General features: G+C 43.7%; 1 pseudogene across 1 annotated transcript; it reads left to right on the top strand.

The window, feature by feature from the left end:
- The first annotated feature begins 11785 nt into the window (after positions 1-11785).
- Positions 11786-12346, top strand: LOC309968129 (large ribosomal subunit protein uL22-like; annotated as a pseudogene). The gene has a single exon. The product of its transcript is annotated as a large ribosomal subunit protein uL22-like (transcript).
- Positions 12347-13399: the final 1053 nt, after the last annotated feature.

The following is a 13399-nucleotide window of genomic DNA, read 5'->3' as shown; positions in this document are numbered from 1 at the left end:
ATTTATTTATTTTATTTTTGGCTGCGTTGGGTCTTTGTTGCTGCACGCGGGCTTTTTCTCTGGTTGTGGCGAGGCGGGGCTACTCTTCGTTGCGGTGTGCAGGCTTCTCATGGTGGTGGCTTCTCGTTGCGGGTCACGGGCTCTAGGCGTGCGGGCTTTGGTAGTTGCAGCACACGGGCTCAGTAGTTGTGGCTCACGGGCTCTAGAGTGCAGGCTCAGTAGTTGCGGTGCATGGGCTTAGTTGCTCCATAGCATGTAGGATCTTCCTGGACCAGGGCTCGAACCTGTGTCCCCTGCATTGGCAGGCGGATTCTTAACCACTGCGCCACCAGGGAAGTCCCTCTACTGTGGTTTTGACCATGTTCTCTTGAGATTGTTTTATTTTCACTAGACAGAAAGTTCCAGGTGGAGGATAACGGGTAAGTATGGCAGCAGTGACAGAGAGAGCTGAATGGAGAGGTACATACTTGTTTTCAGTTTGTGCCTTGCAGCCTGTAAGTGATATATTTAGGCTCATCGAGAGCTGGAGAATCATTTTGTCTGTCCCTTGACACTTCCCCTCTCCTCTCCGGTTGAATTTTCATCTCTCTAGTGTTTGACAACCCCCAAGCAACCGTCCTCTGCTACCAAACAAAGTGATATAGACCCCATTGCTTCAATAAGCCAATGAAACTGCAAACCGTCATAGACAGGAAACCCTTCCTGCGGTTAGACCAACCCTCTCTGCAGCAGCTTCATCTCTAATTCTGTGTAGATAGACCACCTTTGGCATCTGCCTTCTATGTAAAGAAAAAATACTTCTTTTGATGGTTTCCCATTCCAAGGTTTCACACCTCTTCAAAAATCAATTCCGCCACAACCTTACTTTTTTAGGAGAAAATATAGAATGTCTTTATGTCTTCAGAGTAAAGAAAGATTTCTTAAAACAAGATATGGAGTAAATCCTAATGGAAGAGATGGATAAATTTGACTACGATAAGAACGTGTTTTCTTTAGAGACCTCCATGTAAAAAGTGACAAGCCAGGCCACAAACTGGGAGATATTTGCTATTAAATGACTTGTAAAGGATTTGTGCACAAAATATATATAAAGAACTGATAAAAATCATTAAGAAAAAGACAAACAGAACAATAAAAAATGGGCAAAAGACATGAATAGGTCATTCACTTAAGTGGAAAAGATGTTCAAACTCTATAGTAATCAATAAAATGCAAACTAAAATTATCCATAGATTGGCAAAATTTTAAAAGCGTGACGATACCAAATGTTGATGAAGATAATGGAGCAAAATTCTGATATACTGCTAGTGAGAGTATAACTCGCACAGCCATTGTGGAAACAATTTAGCTTTATATTCTAAAGTTGAAGATATTCACACCCCATCAGAGAGGAATTCTATTCATTGTGTGTGTGTGTGTGTGTGTGTGTGTGTGTGTGGTCAAAAACAAAGCATAAAATTTACCATCTTAACCTTAAGTGTGCAGTAGAGTAGTGTTAACTCTATGCACACAACACATCTCTAAAACATTTTCATCTTGCAGAACTGAAACTCTATACCTACTGAACAGTTCTTTATTTCCCCCTCTCCCAGTCCCTGGAAACTACCATTCTACTTTCTGTTTCTAAGAGTTTGACTATTTTAGACATCTCATAAAAGTGGAATCATGCAGTATTTGTTTCTTTGTTACTGAATTATTTTACTTAACATGATATCCTTGAAGCATCCATTTTGTAGCATAAGACAAGATTTCCTTCTTTTTTATTTTTTTTCCAGAGAAGGAAGGATTTATTACTTGCAGGCAGTAAGGAGAACATTTGCTTTCCCAAAGCAGTGTCTCTCCTTTTTTTAAGATTGAATAATATTCCATTGTGTGTGTATTCTACATTTTCTTTATCCATTCATCTGTTGATGAACATCTAGATTGTTTCTATATCTTGACTGTTATGAATAATGCTGGAATGAACATGGGTGTCTATGAGATCTTGTTTTCACCTCTTTTGGTTAAAAATACCCAGAAGTGGGGGGCTTCCCTGGTGTTGCAGTGGTTGAGAATCTGCCTGCCAATGCAGAGGACACGGGTTTGAGCCCTGGTCTGGGAAGATCTCACATGCCGTGGGGCAACTAAGCCCGTGAGCCACAACTACTGAGCCTGCGTGTCTGGAGCCTGTGCTCCACAAGAGAGGCTGCGATAGTGAGAGGCCTGCCCACCATGATGAAGAGTGGCCCCCACTTGCCGCAACTAGAGAAAGCCCTTGCACAGAAACGAAGACCCAACACAGCCAAAAAAAAAAAAATAGTCAATCAGGTTTACCTCCTAAAAGAAAAAACAAAAAACACACAGAAGTGGGATTGCTAGATCATGATAGCTCTATTTTTAATTTTTTTGAGGAACCTCCATATTATTTTCCATAGTGGCTGTACATTCCCACCAACCAGGCATAAGAGTTCCAATTTCTCCACATCCTCACTTACACTTGTTATTTTCTGTTGTAGTTGTTGTTGTTATTGTTTTTAATTTTATTTATTTACTTAGGCTGTGCCGGGTCTCAGTTTTGGCACACGGGATCTTCGTTGCGGCATGCAGGATCTAGTTCCCTGACCAGAGATCGAACCCGGGCCCCCTGCCTTGGGAGCACAGAGTCTTACCCACTGGACCACCAGGGAAGTCCTGTTGTTATTGTTTTGACAGTGGCCTTCCTAACAGGTGTCAGGTTTCATATAGTTCAGGTGTCAGTTCATTGTGGTTTTTATATGCATTTCCCTAATGATGATGATGCTTAGCATCTTTCCGTATGCTGTTTGGCCATATGTAAATCTTCTCTGAAGAAATATCTATTAAAGCTCTTTGCCCATTTTCTAATTAGATTTTTTTAATTGTTGAGTTGTTGAGTTCTTTATATATTCTATATATTAATTCCTTATCAGATATATTGTTTGCAAATATTTTCTCCCATTTTATAGGTTGCCTTTTCAATCTGTTTATTGTTTCCTTTGCTGCACAGAAGTTTTTAAGTTTGTTTTGTTTTGTTTTGTTTGCGGCACGCGGACCTTTCACTGCTGTGGCCTCTCCCGTTGCGGAGCACAGGCTCCGGACGCTCAGGCTCAGCGGCCATGGCTCACGGGCCCAGCCGCTCCGCGGCATGTGGGCTCTTCCCACACCGGGGCACGAACCCGTGTCCCCTGCATCGGCAGGCGGACTCTCAACCACTGCGCCACCAGGGAAGCCCAGTGCTCTGTTTTTACTTTTAATGCAGCATTACTTCTTCTGCATATAGATTATTAATATACAGTCAGCTCTTCTAAATTTTCATAAATTTTGACATAAGTTTACATTTGTAAAATCAGCATCAAGTAATAGACATATTTGTCCCCCTCAGAAGTTTCTTTTTTTTTTTAATTGGGGTATAGCTGCTTTACAATGTTGCCCCTTTGCCATCTACCCTGCCCAGGAAACCACTGACCTAACTTCTCTCACTGCAGAGTAGCTTGCATTTTCTAGAGTTTACATAAATAGAATCATATAATATATTCTCATTATTACCTGGCAACAGTCATCTTTTGACAGACTAGACTAATGGAAGGAAATGTGGATAATTTCTTAAAGAGGATATAGATCTATTTTAAATCATAAGGGGAAATATTTTAAAACTAAATTAATACTCAAGATCAAGTGAACTGATTAATCAAGTTCTTCTGGAATTTGTGTGGGAAACTTAAACGCACATAGATCTGACCGTTGATAAAATCGGAATGCTCCTCTGAGTGTGATGTGGTAGAAGATGGATTGGTTTGGGAGCCAGAATTATATGCACATTTAGGCTCCGTCATCCCTGGAAGAGTGACTTTGAATGAATTATTTAACCTCTCTGAGTTTCAGTTGTTTAACCCATAAAATGGGAATAATAAGGACCTCTTTATTGGGTGACTGGGAGGATTCAACTAGACTTGGACATGGAAGGTGTCTCACATTCAGATATTAGCTTCTCTTCCCTTAACAGTGATTCTTGTTTCTATGAGAATATTACTTCAGAATCATAAAGTCATCTAAAAATTACTCAACATAAAAATAGCCACTTAATAGCCTTTATGAGAACATATCTAGTGTGTGGAGCTGTGTTAATCTATGTAATCTTTTTTACAGCAGCTGATTAACCTTCCTAATTCTGCTTTGTCCTAAATGACATGAAAAAGAATTTGGTATTAGTGTTCCCTGACTTCTCATTGATTAAGAATGGGAGAAGAGGGTTTTCCTGGTGGCGCTGTGGTTGAGAGTCCGCCTGCCGATGCAGGGGACGCAGGTTCGTGCCCCGGTCCGGGAGGATCCCACATGTCACGGAGCGGCTGGGCCCATGAGCCATGGCCACTGGGCCTGCGCGTCCGGAGCCTGTGCTTCGTGGCGGGGGAGGCCGCAGCAGTGAGTGGCCCGCGTACCGCAAAAAAAAAAAAAGAATGGGAGAAGATAGCCAAGAGGCCAGGGAGACCATCAGAAATTGATCAAAGAAAGGACAATGGGTGAACTCCAAAGTGGATAACCCATACAGAGAAAAGAGTGAGGTCATGATGGCAGCTAAAATGAACCAAGTGCTTACTACATACTAGGCTTTGTGCTAAGGCTTTACCTGAATTGTTGCATTTAACCCTCATAACAAACCTTTGCGTTAAGAACTATTATTGGGCCCATTCTACAGATGAGTAAATCAAGGCTCAGAGAAGCTAAGTAACTAATTCAAGTTCAAACAGATGGAAGTGACGAAGATGGATTCAGACCTAGATCTAAAATACTTTTAGAGAAGCACAGAAGAATCCCAGGCTCGAGAGGTTTTCTGCTCTTAGAAAGGGAAGAAAGGAAACTACTACCAAAATTCTGTCCTGAATTTTAGGAAAGCAACCATCCACAATGACTTGAGTGGGATTCAATCACTTCTTGATGATCTTTTCTGGACCGTCTGACCATGTGTCACCTATTTTAGGCCTTCCTCACACCCCCCACCCCCCGCCCAGCGTCACCTGCAACGCAGGCCCTTGATTTCCGTCACTGTTGGAAAAATTCTCCTGTTGTTGAATCTCAGTCATCCCATGGAAGTGGAGGCCCTCCAGTTCTGGCTAACACCCACTTCCCTCCAGGGCTATTTGTCGAGGAGGGGGTGAGTATGGGCTTAATGACATGATTTCCTTAACAATTTTCCAAACCTATCATCTAGGATAGGGTTTACTAGCATTCATCAACAACACCCCAGCAAAGTAGGTTTATAGGATGAGCCCATTACTTATTTAGGAATCTGGAAGGCTAAGGAATTTGTACCAAGACTTGGAACTCAGGGATTTGAACACCAGTCCCTCCTGTACCACATGGCCTTCAGTTAGCTGTACGGTTGCTCTAGTTGTTCATCCTCTCCTCGTCTTCCCTCCACGCCCACCACCATCATCTCTGCTGGCAGAGTGAAGGCTTGAGTTTTGCCTTACTTCCCACGGAACTAATTAAAGTCTACAAAGTACTTTGAGAATATTCAGCGTGGGGTTCTTTCCAAGACAGAATTACAGGTGGGAATGGCAAGGAATGGGAATAGGCTAAAACTAGGATAGTTGAGTTGCTCTAAGGAAGGCTCAGAGAAGCCTCTTTCCGCTATGAATCTTAAGGCTCTTTCTCTATGCTTGCCCAGCCATCGCAGGGAAGAGTTCACTTCTTTTCCTTTTTCCCAGGCTCAAATATAAGGCAAAGAGGGACCTGAGTTCTGTTGTTCCGTCTGCCCTTTCCCCTCAAAATCACACACAGAACGCTTCAGACAATACTTGTCTTATGAAAAGGAAAAGGTTGGATTACATACATATTAGTCTGGAACAAAGTTCTCAGATGCAGGATGTTGATTGCTGTATCTTCTGTGCTTTCAACTGTGGTTGGTTAATCACTGCCCTTGAACTTCTGCTCTAGCACAGCCTTGACATGGGCACCTCTGGTGGGGGGGACTCTTCTGAAGAGTCAGGTCCTGTCCAGGAGGGGTTTACCTAGAAAGGCAAAACACACACAATAAAAGCGACCTGAGAACAATTATAAAGCAACACATCAATACAGGCAAAATAAAACAGCACAACGGGCGTTGTGGTTCGGCTTTGCTTGATAGGTTTAGGAAAAGCCCTATTTGAAAGCAGGGACCTTTTGGCTTTAATACTCCTCACTCATGTTACAAAAGCCTCAGTCTTTGGGGTCTTTTAAATATGTCCTGCTTTTAAGCAGGTCAGCTGTACTTTGGGTATTTCTCCCTTTCTTCTCTCACCATCTCATGAAACACTTTCTGGCTCCATTTCCCCCACTCCCATATCCTGAATAGCAAAGGCTTTCTACTGTCCAAATCAACCTGTCCCCTTGGAACATATCATGGAACCAGCCAATAAGCTGCCAGGTGAAGGGGAAGAGGCTTGTTAAATATTCTTTAGTACAAATCTTAAATGTGCAAATGCTGATGTTGTGGAGTAAGGAGGATGATGGTTGGGAGAGATATCTACCCCCCATAAATTCTCAGAGATTAAGCTCCACGCCCTTTGAACCAAAGGCTTCCAAGACCTTTTACCTTTTTAGGAAGGGCTCCCTGTCATCTCAATTGTCCACATTACTGGTAGAAAACTATGACACTGATAGCCAAAAGAGGAGATTTCTGATGCAGTGAGAAGGTGTTCTCTGAGGGGTCCGATCCAGCAAGAAGGGTTTCTCTAGGAGGAGTGGCTATCAGCAGTGTTTCATTCTGCTCTCACCAAATGATAGAGTAAGGAGATGGCCAAGCCCAAGGTTGCAGGGTAACAGGAACAAGCTGGGTCAAGACAAAACATTTGCTGCAAACGATTCCAAAACGTTCACAGACAGAGATAATGGCAAAATGAACAGACAATAAATGGGAAAAGATCAGCTCTCACCAAAATTATATTCTCATTGGAAGAAGAAATAAGAGGAAAGGGAGCTCTAGCTTTGGGAAGGGAAGGAGATCATGGAGATGACCCCTAGCACCAGCATCACCCTGCAGCTGTGGTTTCAGGGGGTTATGTTCTCAGACTTGCAAGGTTGATGACTACAGTCCTGGCAGAGAAGGTTCTCTTCAGTGTGTGGGTTCAGCAAGTCTAACAGGCCCAATTTTCTCAGCCAGCTCTACTCCACACTGCAGGCTTTCTCTTCTTCCCTACCACCTTCAGTGTGCACCTACGTTCCTGATCTCCTTTTTCCTTCAAACCACATAGGAGGCTTTTTGGACTCCACTGGATACACTCAAGGAAAGTGGATGAACTATATCTTAATACAGAGCTAGCTCCTCTGACACAGATCAAATAATACATTTTGTGAACTTGAAATGGCAGAAGGGTCAATCATAATTATTTGATGCCTGCCCCCAAATCTCCTATGGTTTTAGGCCAGGTATCAAATATTCAATAATATCAAGGAATAATATCAAAGAATAGCTGGCCCTGCCCAGAGGACCTTACAGTTTAAGTGGAGAAGCAAGAGACAAAGACACATGAGAACAATCTCAAAGCTCACATAAACCTAGGCAAAATTACACAGCACGTTTTGGAAAAGGAGGGATTGAAGCTAGATTTAGTTCTGTTCTTCTATTTATTTATTTGTCTATTTATTTATTTATTTTGGTTGTGCTGGGTCTTAGTTGCGGCATGCGGGATCCTCGTTGTGGCGTGTGGACTCTTAGTTGCAGCGTGTGGACTCTTAGTTGTGGCATGCATGGGGGATCTAGTTCCCCAACCAGGGAATGAACGCAGGCCCCCTGCACTGGCAGCGCGGAGTCTTACCCACTGGACCACCAGGAAAGTTCCAGTTCTGTTCTTCTTAACAACCATTTCTGAGCATTCACTGTCAGCCAGGCACAATGCTAGGAGGTACTTTATATCTTTCTTTTCTTCTAATCCTCACAAACCTTCGTGGTAGGAACTGTTACCACCGTTTCAGAGATGAGATTAAGTAACTTGCCCTACTAAGCAGGAGAATGGGTTGAAACCCAGACCTGTGTGACTCAAAACTTGTGCCTTTAACTAGCACCTCATACTGTATCCTTCTGCAGAAGAACTTTCTACCTGGAAAGAAGTTTAAACTCTTTCTTTGCTTTAGAGGAGGTTGTACAACTTAGGGGCACTATTGTGAAAATAGAGGAATGAATTACATGAACTTCTATCTTTGCCTGATTGGCTCACCCAGCTCTAATCCTTGGGCCAAGGGGGAAAAAAAACAAAAGCAAAAACACTACAAGCTCAAGAGACGCTAAGGTTGCACATCTAAGAGCCTTGGGCTGAAAGGCGTTTTGAGAGGTCATTCTCCTGCCTCTGCATAGAAGGCCCTTTAGATTCCATGGAATTCACTTTGGGAAAGTGGATGAACAATATCTTAATACAGCGCTAGCTCCCTTGCCATAGAAGATCACATAAAGCATTTCATGAACTTCTAGATTGATTAGTCCTCAGTGTAGCTTTTGTTGTTTCACTGGACTCAGTGAAATTAATAGAAAGGGATATTCTGGGGATCTCTCCTTTGACTTTCTGGCATGGCAGCTTTTCCATACCTCTAGCCTCAATCCTTGCTGCTGCGAGGTAAGCATGAGAGCTTTACTGGGGCTTGGAAACACGCCACATACACTCTGTGCAATATAAGGCTGTGTGCAATGGTCAGTATCCTCCAAGGACTTATGCCGTCATATATAGGTAATTACAGTAAAAGCAGGATTCAATATGGGAGGAGTAGGAAAAGAGCCTATAGTTCTTAGTACCAAGAGCCCTTTCAGTCAATGATATTCACCCAAATGCTAACAGAGCCACAGTCTGTTTGAGAAAGTCTTGAGCAGGACGGCAGGACCCTTGGGTCCTGTGCTCAATTTGTGCTACCAGCCCACCCTCTCCCAGCACTCAGGGGACATTTATTGGGCACTGACGCTGTACAAGCACTGGGTATACGGAGATGACTGTGATGTGACCCTGCCAGCAAAGCTCTCACATACTCAGTGGATCCGTGTCCCATCCAACATCAGCATGGAGTTTAATTTGGGAGTGTTGGGGAGAGCACAGGGATTAATGCTAAGAGTGCTGAGTCAACAGTTTCTCCACCCCCCCCACCCCCCCCACCCCCGCTTCCTCAGAAAGTGGGAAAGTTTTAGGAAACCACATGAGTTTCACTAATCCCCCATCAATAGCACCCACTGCATTACTGGCCTCATTCTTTCTTTTTTTTTTTTTTCTTAACATCCTTACAATGGTGTGTTAGTTTCTGCTGTATAACAAAGTGAATCAGCTATACATATACATATATCCCCATATCTCCTCCCTCTTGCGTCTCCCTCCCACCCTCCCTAGCACCCTCTACAGTGGCAGACTCCTCTTGGTTGGTGGGGGTGGGAGGACTGGGGCAAGAAATAAGGGTGAGAAGGTATGGGGGGACAGTGAATGCAGGCCACCCAGCCCCACCCTCACGGTCCAGGACAGGAGCTAAGGTGAGAAAGAAATCTCTGATCAGCGATATTGACCCTCTCGCCACTACCTTCCCCCCAAATAATAAAACCTCTAGGAATAAGGGGGGAAATCAACTTCCTCTGATAGCTATTTTCCTAGTATAACTTCCCTCTTTAGGCTTTTAAAATATCTGGTAATTAGAGAGAAACAGCAATATTGTGTCAGTATTAAACCACAAATATAATATAATTCTTGGCACACAGTAAGTACCGAATAATTGTTGAATACATGAAAGGTTACAGAGAGACAAAATAATAGGGACAAAGGCATACAGAGAAAGCAAGCTGATGGTGTATCTATGTTGGGCTACCTGAACCAAAGCACTGTTTCCCTTCTACTAAAATCACCAATTACATGACAGAGTTGACAACACCAGAAGGCACTTTTAGCATTATACACATATATCCAGCGGCCAAATGAGAGGAATAAAGAAGGGAGGAGGAAGAGAGCTTTTTTCCGTGAGAGTAGTTACGTGCAGCAGTCGCAAAAAGGCTGAGGTGGAAAAGCAGAGAATAGGCAAGGCAAGGTCAGAAAGACTGAACCAGCTACGTGTCAGACGAAAAGGTGTGGAACAGAATGGGCATTTCAGGCTGTAGACAGGGAAGGTTTGGGGCTCATCCAGAGAGCCACATCTTCAAGTAACATGATTTAGTTCCTTTGTGGCCTTGAACTGACCTCACCTTGCCACTCCTGCCATACCTATCCCAGGTACTCAATAAATACTCTTGGTTTAATCCAAGGAAACTCTTGATCAATTGTGCTAATAAAAATGAAGTAGACGATGAAAAATTTTTTTACCTGGTTTTGCCTAAGGAGTTATACATTAGCAATTACAATTTATATAAGCATTCATTTGAAAGAGTTTGCAATGCCGATTTAGGAATGACTGGTAGGGCAGCCACGATGCATGTTGACAGGCAAGAAACAGTCAAGTTAGGTGGTTTTTTAAAAATCTATTTTTGGCTGCATTGGGTCTTTGTTACTGAATGCGGGCTTTCTCTAGTTGCGGAGAGCAGGGGCTACTCTTCGTTGCGGTGCGCGGGCTTCTCATTGCGGTGGCTTCTCTTGTTGCGGAGCACAGGCTCTAGGCGCGTGCGCTTCAGTAGTTGTGGCTCGTGGGCTCAGTAGTTGTGGCTCGCGGGCTCTAGAGCATAGGCTCAGTAGTTGTGGCCCACGGGCTTAGTTGTTCCGCGCCATGTGGGATCTTCCTTTACCAGGGCTGGAACCCGTGTCCCCTGCATTGGCAGGCGGATTCTTAACCACTGAGCCCCAGGGAAGTCCCAAGTTAGATTTTTAAATTTCCTGAAGATAATTGACATGCCAACGTTTAAGAGTTGACTATTTGGGCTTCCCTGGTGGCGCAGTGGTTGAGAGTCTGCCTGCCGATGCAGGCGACACGGGTTCGTGCCCTGGTCTGGGAAGATCCCACATGCCGCGGAGCGGCTGGGCCCGTGAGCCATGGCAACTGAGCCTGCGCGTCCGGAGCCTGTGCTCCACAAAGGGAGAGGTCACAGCGGTGAGAGGCCCGCGTACCACAAAAGAAAAAAAAAAAAAGAGTTGACTATTTGTACCCACATTCTGAACTATATCATTTATGGAAATTTCTTTAATGTCCCCATCTTTCATTTGTCATAGTCATCATCAGATATAGATATATCTCAGGGCTGTTTCTCTCTTCTTTTATGTAAACTAGCTATGCCTTATTCTAGTAGAGTATTAAACTGCCTATAAAACTCCCTTAATTAATCACCCAATAGTTTAAGCATAATAAACATGTGAACTGTCTCAGTTAATTGGCCCAAGAAATTGTGTTCATCCCCAGAATCATATTTTTCTTCTCCCTCACACTTCCCCTGTCACCCTGAGTTAATGTCAGAAGCAAGAAAACGTTATTCTTGGCAAATGCTGGCTTCATATCCAGAATTAGAGCAAGACCTTAAATAGGAATTTAAGAAATAATTCACTGACGTGGAGGGTCTTCAGATGATGTGTAGGTCAGGGACTCCTGAGGTGACCACCTGTGTTCGGGGGCCGAGGGAAAATCCAGAGGCAGGAGGAGATACCCTTCCTAAAGGTGGGGACCAGTCCCATGGAGGAGACGGGACGGCACTCATGACACAGGGACCAAGGCAAAGAGAGACAAGGACAGACCAGGAGGCACTTTACTGAGCTGCAGAGGTAAATGCTGGAAAGACGTGAAGAAACAAAATAGAGAAAAATTAAGTCAGGAAGTAAAGGATTAACATGAAGGGATAGCTTTTCTGGTAAGCGGCCTGAAGTGACCTCTAAACATGGTTTGCTATTCACTAGATGCAGAAAACCCCACAAAATCATGCAAATCAAGAGGTTCAAATCTTCGTGTTCACTTTAAGAACAGTCATGAAACTTCCCAGCCTATTAAGGGTATGCATATCCAAAAAGCCACCAAATTATCTGAAGGATGCCACTTTACAGAGCAATGTATGCCATTCCGTCATTACAGTGGCGGAGTTGGTAGGTGGGCCCAGGCCAAAGAGTGGGGCTGGACGCAGGGTTGGTGGCCCAAAATGAGCGCTGAATTTTTACTGCACATGCTCAGAAATGCAGAGAGTAGTGCTGACCTTAAGGGCTTAGATGTAGATTCTCTGGTCATTGAGCACATCCAGGTGAACGAAGCCCCCAAGATGCGGCACAGAACTTAGCTCATGGTCAGATCAACCCATACATGAGCTCTCCCTGCCACGATGAGATGATCCCTACTGAAAAAGCACAGATTGTTCCTAAACCAGAAGAGGAGGTTTCACAGAAGAAAAAGATATCCCAGAAGAAACTGAAGAAACAAAAACTTACCGCCTGGGAATAAATGCTGCAAAAAAAAAAACACAAATAAAAGTTTTTTAAAAATGAAGGGATATACACAAGATGCCACGTGTGCATCTCCATGTGTGTTTTGCAAGAAGCAGCAGGAAAGGGTGGTGGAAAAGGAGTGGACCTAGATCTGTGGAGAGAAGCAAGGAGAGGGCCTCAAGTCTGGGGAAGAAGGCCAGAGGGTGAAAGACAGGGAGGCGTGATGCAAACTACGTCACCAGCCTTCTGTCCTCATGGTCTATTCAGATCCACACACACACCCCCACCCCGCATTGGTGGGCAGGCCAGTTGCTTCTTGTAAGGCCTCTTGACCCATGAAATATATCTTCAGGGTCCAGAGAGTGAAAAGAGTGATCTTGCTTACATACGGCTCTGAGCCTCTACTGAGGAACACTCAGAGTTAAGTCCACTCTAACATGAAAATATGGGGTCTGGGAGCTTCAACAGCATAATGGGCTTCAAATCTCTGAAGAGTTATTATTCGCAGGACCACTGGCAGCAGTTCTTCATTCTTTCTGGGGAAATAAAAACCACAAGGAAACAGAATGAAACTACAGAAGCAAGGATTGAGTTAGACAGAGGAAACATTTCCTGACTGAAACAACCCCCCTCTTTGGTAGTCTTTAGGGCAGGCTTTGTGATACCCACGTGTCAGGATGACTTAGATGCCAATCAGTTGACCTTGTTGGAAAATAGTGCTGAATGCAATGTTTCATGGTAGAACTCAAATATTTCCTCATGTGTAAGATGGGCAAAATAATACTATTTCACAGAGATGGCATGTGAGAAAATACACAGAGGCCCCTAGTAGATAGTGTGTGTGTTTGGTGTGTGTGTGTGTGTGTGTGTGTGTGTGTGTGTGTATGAGAGAGAGAAATCACTTCCTCAGTAAATATTGACACTTTTTTTTGCTGCTCCTCAGTTTTCTTAAATATAAAATGAGTATGGACTGCATCCTTCAGAGGGCTTAGTGTGAATATCAAAGGGGTTCAATAGATGGGAGATACTTAGATACTGTAACCTACCACACACAAAGATATATGTTATCATTAGAATCT

The sequence above is a fragment of the Leucopleurus acutus genome, assembly GCF_964270905.1.
Source record: "Leucopleurus acutus genome assembly, chromosome: 11".
Classification (NCBI taxonomy): Eukaryota; Metazoa; Chordata; class Mammalia; order Artiodactyla; family Delphinidae; genus Leucopleurus; species Leucopleurus acutus.
The sequence above is the reverse complement of the archived record's forward strand: the minus strand, read 5'-3'. Positions and strand labels throughout refer to the sequence as shown.